The following is a 13,076-nucleotide window of genomic DNA, read 5'->3' as shown; positions in this document are numbered from 1 at the left end:
AACCAATATATTTCTTTACCAATACATGATCGCTGCAGCAAGCTCAATTGCTTTTCTTAGAAACTTCATTGCAAGTACTTACACAAAAAGCACTGATATTCAAAGCTGCAAAAAGTCATCAAATTTTTTATTTCACTGATTTTCCTAAATATTAAATTATCATCAGATGCAAAAATCAGATCAGACCAAGTTTAGTATTTTTACTTACTATGTAGAAAAAACTGACATTGTCATAATTGGAGCTCAAGGGGAGATGACGAGATTAACATCAAAATTAGCAACAGCTGCCAAGAGCATGGGTCTGATCATCAATGAAGAGAAGACTAAATACATGGTTATTTCTAAAAAGGGAGAATCCCACAAAGAACATCTAACCATAGACAATATGACATTCAGCACTACAGAATCCTTCAAGTACTTAGGGACTGACATAAACAGAAACAATGACATCAAGGAGGTAGGGACTGACTTGCTAAAGGGAAACAAAATCTACTTCAGGCTCACAAACATACTAAAAAGCAGACTCCTTAGTAAAAGGACGAAGCTAACTGTATATGAGTCGCTGATTAGACCTGCAATTCTGTATGGATGTGAAACATGGCCAATGACAAAGCAGGAGGAACTACAACTACAGAGATTTGAAAACAAAATACTAAGGAAAATCTTTGGACCTGTGGAAGACTATGATGATAATGGTATCATGGTCAATGGAGAACCAATATGGAGGAAAAGAACAAACCAGGAACTGAAGACAACCTACAGCTAAGCCCAGTGATAAAGGCCAGAAGATTACAGTGGCTAGGCCATGTCGTAAAGCTTTCTATAATGGCAACAGCTTCATGAGGGCTTCACTATGAGGGGAAAGGAAAGAGGCCAAGAGGCCGTCCCAGATAGGTGAGGTCACTGAAGATCTTCAAGACCTCAGAATCAAAGATTGGCAGAGGCAGGCTATAGACTGAACGAGATGGAGAAGTATTGTGATTGCAGTTAAGGGCCTCCTAGCCCATAATGCCTGATGAAAAAGAAGAGATGTAGAAAAAAATTAAAATAAGTGTAAGTTTATCTACAATCTATGATATTTCCATATAAATAATTATATTTTGGCTCATTTATGGCGCAGTGTGGCAGTTGGCCGAATGAACTGACCTCGCGAGCCATAGTTTGGTGACCCCTGGCCTAGACCAAACAAAAAACTTTTATTGGTAGAAAAACAGCATTTTGTATTTGCAATACTATGGTTCCAAGGAAAATCACATTTTTTCTAGAAAGATGTGCATGCTTCCAAACACCAGCTACAAAATAATGATATAGTGGCTACTAGAGCTGATAAATCAAAGGATATAATGTTGATTAAATGGTTCACATATAGGACAGCCATCTCGAAGCCCATACTGGATACAGAATGCATTACTGCACCACCGGATTTACCCATAAGCTACACTCCAGAGTCCTATGTTTCATTAACATACCTCTAGCTGGAGTCCTTCATTTGAGGTAGGCATCAATTTCAAGTCCTGCAAATCCTCACATCTTTGCATTTGCTAAGGTACTGTACATAGGGAAAGAACACAAATGAGACCAGTAGTGGATAAGACCACATCAACCACCATTTACATCGAGAGGATTCTCAACCATTATCTCTCTGATTGCCTCAAAACCTCCCCATTTGTTGTTAATGGCCCTGACATGTTACTTCTGAGAATATGCAATCTTAATATGGGACCATGGGTGTTCTTTATAGTATTGGATTTCAAATCTATGTTTCCATCAATCATGATTGAACCTGTTTTTGTGAACTACAAGACTTTCTATTTACAAATACAAGTGGGTGATTGGATAACGAACATTTTGCAAAAGATTTTTATGTTCGGACAACAAACACCTCACAGAACAAACACAAGAAGAAGTGACATAAAATAATGAATACCGATTGGTCTTTCCTTACTTCGGGCAACAATTTGAAACTTTTCGGGTGCAAAAGACATCGAAATCGATGCTCAACTCAGTATATACTGATCGGATAGTATTCCTCCAAACTTTGAAACTCTCCCTTGTAATTCCAGCCTTTTATTTTTCTGACAGAAACAATTCTTTTATAGTATTCGCGAGACTGTCAGGTGGGCACTCGTTAAGTTTTGCATCGGTTTTTATTTTCGAAATGTGAGAGTATAATAGCAAAGATAGAGAATGGGCAGAAGATGTCTGATGTTGCTGGGCAATATGGCTTGAACAAGTCTACAGTAGGCTGCAGTTCAATCTTATCTAAGAAAGGTACAGTATAATCAAGAAGACTCAAGCAACTAAAGGAATAACAAAAATCACATCTGAGAAATAAAGAACACTGAAGAACTCATAATGGAACCTGAAACTGATCTGATGACAGAAAAACGCCAAGAACTCTAAGAACACCAAGAAACTCGGTGAGATATGTTTTCTTCTGAAAAAGAGGATTAATACTGATATCTGCCATTAAACATCTTTTGAAGTGGGAGGATGTCAGAACAATGGTCTTAGAATGGCATCCAAACCAGGTTGAGGTTAATAGGCTTGGGGATCTCTACAATTACAATGCTATTAATTACTTCTGAAAAATCCTGAAGAGAGAAAAGCAATCCACATTAGACAGATTTTTTAACCCCCACAAATGGAAAAATCATGACTAATAAAAATGGAAGACTGTGTATATATGTATTTTTATTATTACACATAAATAAACGTAGTAAGAAAGTACATAATTTTTTATTTTTTGGGGTCTGCAGAACGAATTAATCAAATTCCCATAAAAACCTATGGTAAATCAGTGAATCGAGTTAACGAACAATTCAGATAGCAAACAGTCTTGGAACGAATTATGTTCGTTAACCAATCACCCACTGTTCTGAAACCCTCACAAGTACCATTCTTGGAGTTGTTGCACTTGATCTGTCATTCCTCATTCTGTACTTTTGAAAAAACTGTTTATTCTAATCCAGGAGAGTATCAATGGGAAATCCCATATCAAGAACTTTATGTAAACTGGTAGTTAGATAACTGGAGGAGAATGTGCTTCCATCCTTTGACAACAACATCTTATTGTATTCAAGGTATGTCAACAACATTTTGATCATTTGGTCTTGCAAACCACCTCTACACAACTTCCTGGAGGCCATTAATAGGGTGTACACTTTTCGAAACTACTAAGCGGTGCTAGTATCGGGCTTATGGATAGGTAGCTTCTTGTTTCATCTATCATACTGCGTATACACTGTTTAAAAGTTCTTATTTAGGTATTTTTGAAATGCAATTAATTGTTGTTTGCTGTTTGTCTCAGTTTCAATGATAAACACAGAGGTTTGAAATTTCATAAATTTCCAGATGATCCAATAAGGAAAAAAAAAGGAAAGTAAAGATTAAAAACCAAAAAGAAAATCAGTTGATACACTTGGATCTGTAGCATGCAAACTTATAAGGACAGTTAATTTTGAATAGTTTACAGTAAAAATACTCTAGAAATGTATATATATTTCTGATGAACAATCGATTGGTATGTTATTACATCACATCTGGTATTACAATAAACGGATAATAAATTTAAACTTTTTAAATCTTAACAGTTTAACAGTTAAATTAATGACTTGAAACCGTGTTGTGCTTGATTCTTGTTAACTACAAAACACAATATAGTGCTTTGACAATCACTTGGCTTTCTTCTCCCTTTTATTTAGTTGATACATGCGTACATAGCTTGTTTCGGGCCTAATATGCCTGTCTTCAGTCAACTAAAATATTAAGACAATTAACACTTTACAACCAATGTTTAAAAAAAAATAATAATAATAAATAAATAAAAATAATAAAAAATAAAAAATTTTTTACATTAAAAGGTGCAGATCGGTTAACCAACATACCTACACACCTTGATATCTCGGGTTCTGCAACTTGAACAAGGGTTCACATACATTCGGCATGCATGCGATTTATATACATATTCTGGCATGTCCGTTTCAACAAATATATACTGTTAATTATACCATCAACAGTTATAATCTTTGTAAAATAGGGCTGGCGGAAATACAGTAAAAACACGTAAACAGATAATGAAAATCTTCTTTACTTGCCATGTCCAATCACCAGGAACAAACTATTCTCCACAGCAGAGACGATCTTTCTTTAGAGGCTATGCCTCTGCCAAATTATGTAAAACAGTCTAAAATGTCCACAGGTGACAATCCCTTCACAATTAAAAATATAAGATTTCTTTGTAAAATAGGGATGGCAGAAATACAGTAGAAACACGTAAACAGATAATGAAAATCTTCTTTACTCGCCATGCGTAGCCTCTAAAGAAAGGTCGTCTCTGCTGTGGAGAATAGTTTGTTCCTGGTGATTGGACATGGCAAGTGTTATTGTCTTAATATTTTAGTTGACTGAAGAGAGGCATATTAGGCCCGAAACGAGCTATGTACACACGTATCAACTAAATAAAAGGGAGAAGAAAGCCAAGTGATTGTCAAAGCACTATATTGTGTTTCGTAGTTAACTAGTTTAACAGTTTTAAATACTAACACAATTCCAAGAAATAGTGAACTTTCAGAGGCAAAAATTCTAAATATAGATGAATTACGAGGTGCTGGAAAGTTTCAGAAAAATAGCTACAATAATTAATTATTCTAAAACTGCTGTGGCCAATGAAGAGAAGTGGACAGATGAAAAAATTAACTGACAGAGATAAACAAAAGGATTTTTCCTTACTAAACAACAAGTAAATTAGCAGCTATCTACTAGACAGGTAGTTGTTAATTTACCAAAATCTGTGTGTTAACAACCAGACTAAGTGATGATGTGTTCATGATAATAACAACATAAAATACTGCAAAATAAAATTGAAACCTAATTTGACACCTGTTCACAAGCAACAAAGACTTCAACGAGCTAAATCTGTCGTAAGATGGACCAAGGTGTGGGAAAAAGTTGTTTTCTGATGAGTATAGTAGAATTTAGATGGACCAGATTGTTATGGATATTATTGGCATGGTGTGAAAAGAGAAGCCAAAGTTAGAATGAGTAGTCAGGAGGTGGCATTGTAATGGTTTGGGATGCTTTTGGGTTCAATGAAAAAACTGATATTGTCATTGTTGATGAAAAAATGGATTCTTCAAAACATCAGAATATGTTAAAAAATAATTTAATTGCATTTGGACCTTTAATTGGTGAGAGTAATTGGATGTTTCAACGAGACAATGCTCCACTCCATGCTTCAAAATCAATTAAGATCTGGTTTATTAATAAAAACATAAAAAAGTATTTGACTGGCTTTCTAGAAGTCCTGATTTTAGTCCAATGGATAATTTATGATGTATAATAACAAAAATAGTTTATAGCCAAAACAAGCATTATTCTCAAGTAATCCAGTTAAAATCAGCAATTATGGATGCTTGAGAAGTGAAACAATTGCAAAAATCGATTCAAACTATGCCTGGTAGTGTTTGATATTATTCAAATAAAAGGAGGTCCAACTAAGTATGAAACAATATGAATTTTGCCAAAAATATGATGTACTTATGTTACATTTAAAATGCAGTTAATTTCAAAAACAGTACAAAAATATCTTATTTATCATCAAGCATTAATGGCAATTGATTTTTAACATTGTTTGGTGTTTATTATTATGTATCTAAAATTTCAAAAAGATATTACAAACTGACATTAAGTAATTAAAACTTTGTCCTCAAATTCTGTTACAAGATTGAAAACGAATGTCAACAAGTATAAAAGCGTCAGTTTATACTTATTGTTTTAAGCTTGGGCACCTTTCTAGAAGTTCTGCCTTTGTCTCTTTTGTCTTCGACCGTAATTCGTTTAATTTGTTTTGTAATTCAGCAACTATTACATTCTCTAAGTCCATATTTTTATCAGTAGATTAAAACTTGCCATTCAGTTTCCACTGTTTACTCACTACCAAAAGTTAAGTATACATCAAGCTGACACTAGAACTGCAAATGATGAGATTTAAACTGTGCAAGCCCCATAGCAATCCTTAAGGTCTAACACTATCTCTCAAGCAAAGTCATTCCACCGTGTTTGCACAATCCTCCGAAGTACAAACCAGCTGCCTCTGGGGCCTTAGTTCTGCAGAACATTCACCCACTGTTCTAACAATACCCTTTGACCCGTGGTTCTCAATCCCTGGTCCGTGGAACACGGGTGCTCTGTGAAGTCACTTTAAGTGTTCCACAAAAAAGCATACATACAGTTAAAAATTGTTACAAAAGAAAAATCAATACAATGTAAAATAATTTTTGTATGGGAATGTAATTAGCAAATGCCAATGTCATCATCTACTAGACCAGGGATGGTGAACCTTTTTGAATCCATGTGCCATATTGTAAGCATACTTAGCTTTAAAGATGTTAATGTATGCCAAAGTCTTAGACTTCAAATAATGATATTTAAAGAAATTAAACGAATACGCTTTAATTCAAATAAATGTAAAAAATCTGATTGAAAAAAGGATGATCAGGTGATAAACAGAAAGGATGATTGGAAAGGACAGAAATCATATGATACATTACGTGCCAGATGATTTCTCTTACGTGCCACAGGTTCGCCACCCCTGTACTAGACTGAGTGCACTTGATTTCAAAAAGTTTGCCACCTCTGCTTTAAAGCTGATGTATTGTAAGAGTTCTGCAGAAAAAAAAATGTGAAAGTTTAATGTTCCCCTACTTCAAAAAGATTGAGAACCACTGCCTTAAACAAAGGGAACTCATACACATTTTCCGTATTGCCATTGCCAAAGTGCTCAGATATGGATGCAAACTTATCAACATGTTCATAAAGTATTTTGACATGCCTATGGCAACAACCGATGAGGACACCAAGCCCATTCAAGCCATTACACATAATCAGCAATTAAGTGGTATCTTCAAGGAGATCAGACAGCAATCCATCTGAATTGCAAACAAGAGATCTCCAGCATTCTTTCCATCACTTAGGAACAACGAGGACTCTCCCGACAAAAAGGCTCTGCCAGGAGTATACACAGTTCCTTTGTATGACCGTAGGCTCGATCAACAATACGAACACATACGTGCTACCTTCAGACCCCTCGAGACAAGGCTCAAGGAACACCGGGACTCGATTACTAAAAGAACGGGAGCCACAGCCTCGACCACCTACACATCGAACAAAGACATGGAAGTTCGTTTTGATAGAGCTCATCCTCTACATCAAAACGCGTCTAAAATATCTGGAGATTATCAAGACATCGATAGCCATTCCTTTAGAGATGGCACCGTATAACAGGGACACTGCTCCTATGTTGCACACCCAGAGGGCAGTATTTGAACGCATTTAGCAACAGTGTCAACTTTGTATTAAGACCAAAATGGTTATAATTTATTCTTTTTTGTTATCTACAATAGAATAAATTTTTTGTATTTGTTATTTTTCTTCTGTTTTAATTTAAAAACATATTACTACACTCCACACACACAAACTTCTTACGCAACAAACATTTTTAAATATATCTTGTTGTTCGATTTTCCGTCCTACCAGTAGAACCCAAGGATGGCCTCTATAAAGGTCGAAAACATTTGTTTTTGTTCTTTTAATCGGATTCCAGTTTTGAAGAGTTCTTATATTTTACATGGCATTACAAAAGTTTGCCTTTAGATAGAAAACCAAACACCATATTATAATATAATACAGTGTTTTGCTTCTTCATATAAATTAGTCCACGGACTAAATTATCGGTATTAAAATAGCAATTATTTTATTCAAACCGGTCAAAATATTAGAAATCGGTTCCTACTATAAATTTAAATTTTATATAAGAGATCATTTCTGTATTATACTAGAAATCTATCAGACTAAAATTATTCCTATGAAAGCATCATCAAAACATTGCTCGTTAAATCTCCATTTAGACAGTTAGGAACATTCAAAGATCAATCCCATAAAAGTCAAAATTATAAAACAACACTCACTTTGAAATTCTTGGCATGATGATTTTATCTGAAACATAGAATATAAAGAATTTAATAATTCAATATTTAGAGAATGAAAAACAAAACTACTAAAGTTAGCACAAAACTGGTCCGTTTCGATTCCTAGCGCACAAAAAATCGAAACAGTTCCAGAAACGGGGAGCATGCTGGCCAAACACTACACCATTTAATTCTACAAAAACGCAAACAAATAGAATTTAAATGTTGTATGGACATTTGAAAACACAATATGAAAATTACAATAATTTACTCGATTGGTAAGATCAAGTAAATTATTGTAATTTTCATATTGATAAAAGAAACACAAACTCCAAAAACTCCACGGAAACTCGCAGAACTACCGCTTTAAAACTGTATAAAATAAATTTAGTTTGTTTTTAAAACTGGAATAATTAATTAATTTGTAGTTTACAATTTTATTATTCTTATTTTCTTTTTAGCGCCTGCTCGTTCAATTAGCTACAAGAAGGAGAAATATGTACCACGTAAACTGGTGCCGCTCAAACTTTTTTGGATCGCTCCCTGGGGTGCCACAATTAGTAGTAACTAGGGTTTCTCTAATGGGATTCCGACTGTTTTTTTAACCCAGGAAATCCCGCAAATTTCGTAAAAGTTCACTTTTTTCTTATTTTGTGTTAAGGTCAAGGAAATTTTGCAAATAGAAAGCATAATTAATTCATTAACTGTCAGAATACATTTGTATTTATTAATTTTAAGCCTGTTAATTCTTTTTTTAAATTTTTGCTTGTTTTGCTTTCGGCATGTCACAGATGGTTAATAATCAATATGTAGTCTATTTATGGCAGAACTCTGAAAATTATTTACTTTTCAGAACCTGTAATATCTCGAATAATTGTGCCGATGCTGTATTAATTTTTAACTATGCTCAGTAGCTTGAATAACTGCATTATGCCAGATTGTGCAAATTGGGCAAGGATACAAATAAGTATGAAGTTTTTCTTCATTAACCTGATTATTAAACCCAAACAAACTACCGAATCATCGGGCCATAAGATCGATGCTGCTATTAAAGCAGCAAGGTAGACAAATTGAGAATACTAGACAGTAAAAGAAGTACTGCAACGCATCTCAAGAAATCTTCGAGGCTACAGGTGAGAAACCACGTAACATCCGTCTTCTCTTAAATGCATTAAAGATGATTCCACCTGCATCAATTGAATTGTAAAGGGCATTCCTGGTAGCAGGACTTTTTATAACTAAAATAAGAACCAGATCGAGTGATCGGAGTATCGACCATCTTTGCTTTTCAAAATCTTAATACAAAATATTATTTTTATAAATTTTTATATGTTTTTTATTTACAAAAACAAAAATTACCTTCTAAGTTAGAAGTTTGATCTAAGTTCATTTTTTTCTTTAAATTTTCAACTCAATTCAAAGGTTTTTTTTTAGTAAGCACTTTCCAGCAAACTTTAATAAAATTTTGGTTAAAGTATACCAAGGTAACCCCAATGGCGGCACTTCTGTTAGGTTAGGTTAGATTAGATTAGATTAACTATATATTTAGTAGACGTTTTCTTTTTTTTCTTTTGTTCAATTACTACCGTGAATCAATAATTAGTGACGTTTAACACAAGGCGGCCTGCCGGCAGCTCCCCTCCGGGAGGTAAGTAGGGAGCACGAACAGTTGGAAGCACGGCCATAGTGCCACCATTGGGGTTACCTAGGTATACTTTGACCAAGATTTGCAGTTACTATAGATTACCACCTATGGAATTTCGGGTCTTTGGGTATATATCTGAACTCAAGAGACTGAGACGAGTTCAACGATACCCTACTTTTGGACCGGAGACGAAAAATAAAAAGTTATCATACTTTTTTCCAGCAATCGCGCGATGATGGGGAGTTGCGTCGCTCTCTCCGCTAAGTCGGCCTCGCTATTGCAATCGGAAGTCGCGTCGCTTGCCGTTAAAATTGCCTTTAGTAGACGTTTTCCCCTTTTTTTACTCTGTTCAAGAACTACCGTGAATCAATAACTAGTGATGTTTAGCACATGGCGGCCTGCCGGCGGCTCCCCTCCGGGAGGTCAGTCGGGAACACGAACAGTGGGAACGGCCGCCATAAGTAACATTAACTGAAATGGCGATTGCGTGATGATCAGAACTTGCGTCGCTCTCTCCGCTCTTGTATCGCATGTTTAACCCTCCTGGAGATGACCGTAGTCCGACGTCATGGTTTGCAGACTTTACCGCAAGATGGCAGTACTAGCAACTACAGTGCCGTCTGCATGAGAGCATTAAAAAAAGTATGGTAACTTGAAAAGGATGATAACTTTTTTATTTTTCGTCTCCAGTCCAAAAATAGGATACCGTTGAACTCGTCTCGGTCCCGAGTTCAAATATATAATCAGTCCTGAAATTCCATAGGTGGTAATCTATAGTACACCCCAAGATTTTTCTATTTGTGAAAATTTCTATGCAATTCAAAGGTAATTTTTAATAATAATAATGCTGTGTAGAAGATGTATTATTATTATTTTAGAGATTGCAGAACGTATTAAATTTTAAAAAATTTATGTAATATGTGAAAGTTTTACATAAAATATTTGAAAAACGGGTAAAAGTTGTAAAAAGTGTGCTTTTTCCCTTTAAAAATTAAACATTCTTTTATCTAAGGATGCAAATCGTAGAGGGCGTGCTTAGTCTTTCAATATGGCGGCGATTCCGATACGTTATCGTTACTTTTGTGTCGAGTTCGAGAGAATTCCCTCATTTCTGATTTATTTTTAATCTAGCGATATATAACAGAACCCAATACTCGTAAACCAGCATAAATCTGTTTATATCATTTTCGATTTAAACGAGTTTTTAGACGAAAATTGACACTTGCCTGGAAAGAATTGTGCTAACTTTACTACTCTTAAATTAATATATTAGAAAACGAAGAACGTGAAACGATACATTAAGCTAAAATAGACCGTCACGGTTTAATTTATTAGAACCAATCGAGGTTCTATTACTAATAAAGTAAAATTTTCGATAAACGAGATCTACTCACCACACACGTGTAGACGACGAAAATAATGTATAATTACTTTAATCGACAACAGATGGCGTAATCGAGCAACGAAAATTTGCTTCCTCCAAGTGTTTTAAATCGGCGCGACTTCCAATATAAACCTCCGAACAAGAACAAGAAAAAATCGGCGCGATTTAAATTAATTCAATTTCTTATTCAAATATTAAAAGCAAAATATATCCACATTAAAAAAAAAGTTCTTTGAGCGACTAGCAACAACTCGGCGTTCGATATGGCAGTGGCTATAGACCACTTCGCTATCTAGTTTACTTATATTTATCTATGGTCGTCATTATTATTATTATTTTGAGTTCTTTACATCCCGTGAGCACTAAGTGGACCTTTTTTCTAAGCTGGCAATCGAGACGTTCCAGATCCTACCGCTGCGGGGATCCGAGGTACCCGGTCGTACCACAGCCTACAATAAGAAACAGCCTAGTCATTTGCTCTGAACACGTGTGTCGATTCCTGAGGCGGTTTGCACATAGTCCTCACTAGGAGCGCTGATGACCGGACTATTCGATCAAGTAATCAATGCTAATTCTGTTGTAAAGACGTGGTTATAATATATTTAAAAAATTAAAATTTTGAAAATATTTTACATCAAGATATTGGTAAATTTTTATAAAGTTTGATTGAAAATGGTTCATTGCTCTGTGCCGTTTTGTTCATCAAACAAATCAAAAAAAGATGGAACAAGTTTTCACGAATATCCCGCGGAAGAGAGTTTACGTTTAAAATGGATAAAAGCTGTTAGCAGAGAAGGTAAGATTTATTTAATACTCCATAATTAAATAATGTAGGAAAAACGAATAATTTTATAACATCTATGCTACTTGCCATTGATGCTACACTTTTGCAATTATTTTATTATATGCTGTAAGGGTTCGTGCAAAAACCACGTGTCCCCATATTTCCCAAATCTTGCTTCCCCTTCCCATTATGATCTTTTGTGGCTTTTATAAAACCTCCCTAAAAAAGCACATGGAAAATTTCAACCCTCGAAAATTTATATATTACTTTCTTTTATCAAATTTCTCGGATATTTCAAAAACAGTAGAAAGACATTGCTGAAAACCACATGGATGTATTTGAAAAGCATTTAATTTCAGCTTTTTAAAATACAAATAAAATTAAATACATATACTCCCCCTTAATGAGGACAAGTACGGTTTTTGCACAACCCCTAACTTCAATGAGATTAGGCTATATTGCAATTGCATTTTAAATTTTTGTACAATTTATCTATTTATGCGTACAAATTATTTATAGATGGTATAACTAATAGATTTACTGTATAAGCTAACTCTTTTTAAAATTTACAGATGAAAACAGTTCCAAACTTTGGAAGCCAAGTGACTGGTCAGTTGTCTGCAGTAAGCACTTTCTAGAATCAGATTATAAACCAGGATTGAAAAAGAGAATATTGATTCGAAATGCCGTCCCAAGCGTTTTTCCCGAATACCCATCCTATAAGCAGGTTGTTTGTAAAGAAGCCAGAAGAGAAGTAAAAAAGGTTAGTCCCAAGAAAGGAGTTTGTACTAGTACCAAACGAAAGCATGTTCAATCTGAGCAACAAGTACATGATCAAGTTCCATTAATGAGTCCTGTGGACGGAGCTGTTTTTTTAGACTATGAAAGCAGGTTCTCTAGTTCCACAGCCAGATGTGAACTTTCAGACTGTGACATAAGGCCATCTAGTTCTGCATCTGGTATAGAAGTTTCTGTAGGGACAAGTTATACAATGTTAAAACTGAATTCTGACAAGAGAAGACTGAAAACTTTGGAGCAGAAATGCAGGAGACAAGATTACACTATCAAGCGCCTGTATGAAGAACAACGTAGAATGAAAGCAGAAAATAAATTGTTAGCTGGAAAGCTTGAAAAATATCATATAGAAAGCTTAGAAAATGACAGTGCCCAAGGTATGTTACAATAATTCATGTGATAACATATTAATATTCCTAATATCCTATTATATCAATATAGTACATTATAACACAAAATTGGTTTTATGTAATCTGCTATTGATTGTTTAACTTTTTTGGC

General features: G+C 34.8%; 1 long non-coding RNA gene across 1 annotated transcript in view; it reads right to left on the bottom strand.

The window, feature by feature from the left end:
* Positions 1–11,423, bottom strand: part of LOC136969322 (uncharacterized) — a 29,368-nt gene extending 17,945 nt beyond the window's left edge. Inside the window, exons 1-2 of the long non-coding RNA XR_010879805.1 lie at positions 11,007–11,423; positions 7,968–7,995 (exon numbers count right to left, since the gene is read on the bottom strand). This is a non-coding gene — a long non-coding RNA (uncharacterized lncRNA). The remainder of the gene's footprint in view (positions 1–7,967; positions 7,996–11,006) is intronic.
* Positions 11,424–13,076: the final 1,653 nt, after the last annotated feature.

Source organism: Centruroides vittatus, unplaced genomic scaffold (assembly GCF_030686945.1).
Source record: "Centruroides vittatus isolate TY-2023 unplaced genomic scaffold, ASM3068694v2 contig_1776, whole genome shotgun sequence".
Classification (NCBI taxonomy): Eukaryota; Metazoa; Arthropoda; class Arachnida; order Scorpiones; family Buthidae; genus Centruroides; species Centruroides vittatus.
This window is presented reverse-complemented; position numbering and strand designations above follow the sequence as displayed.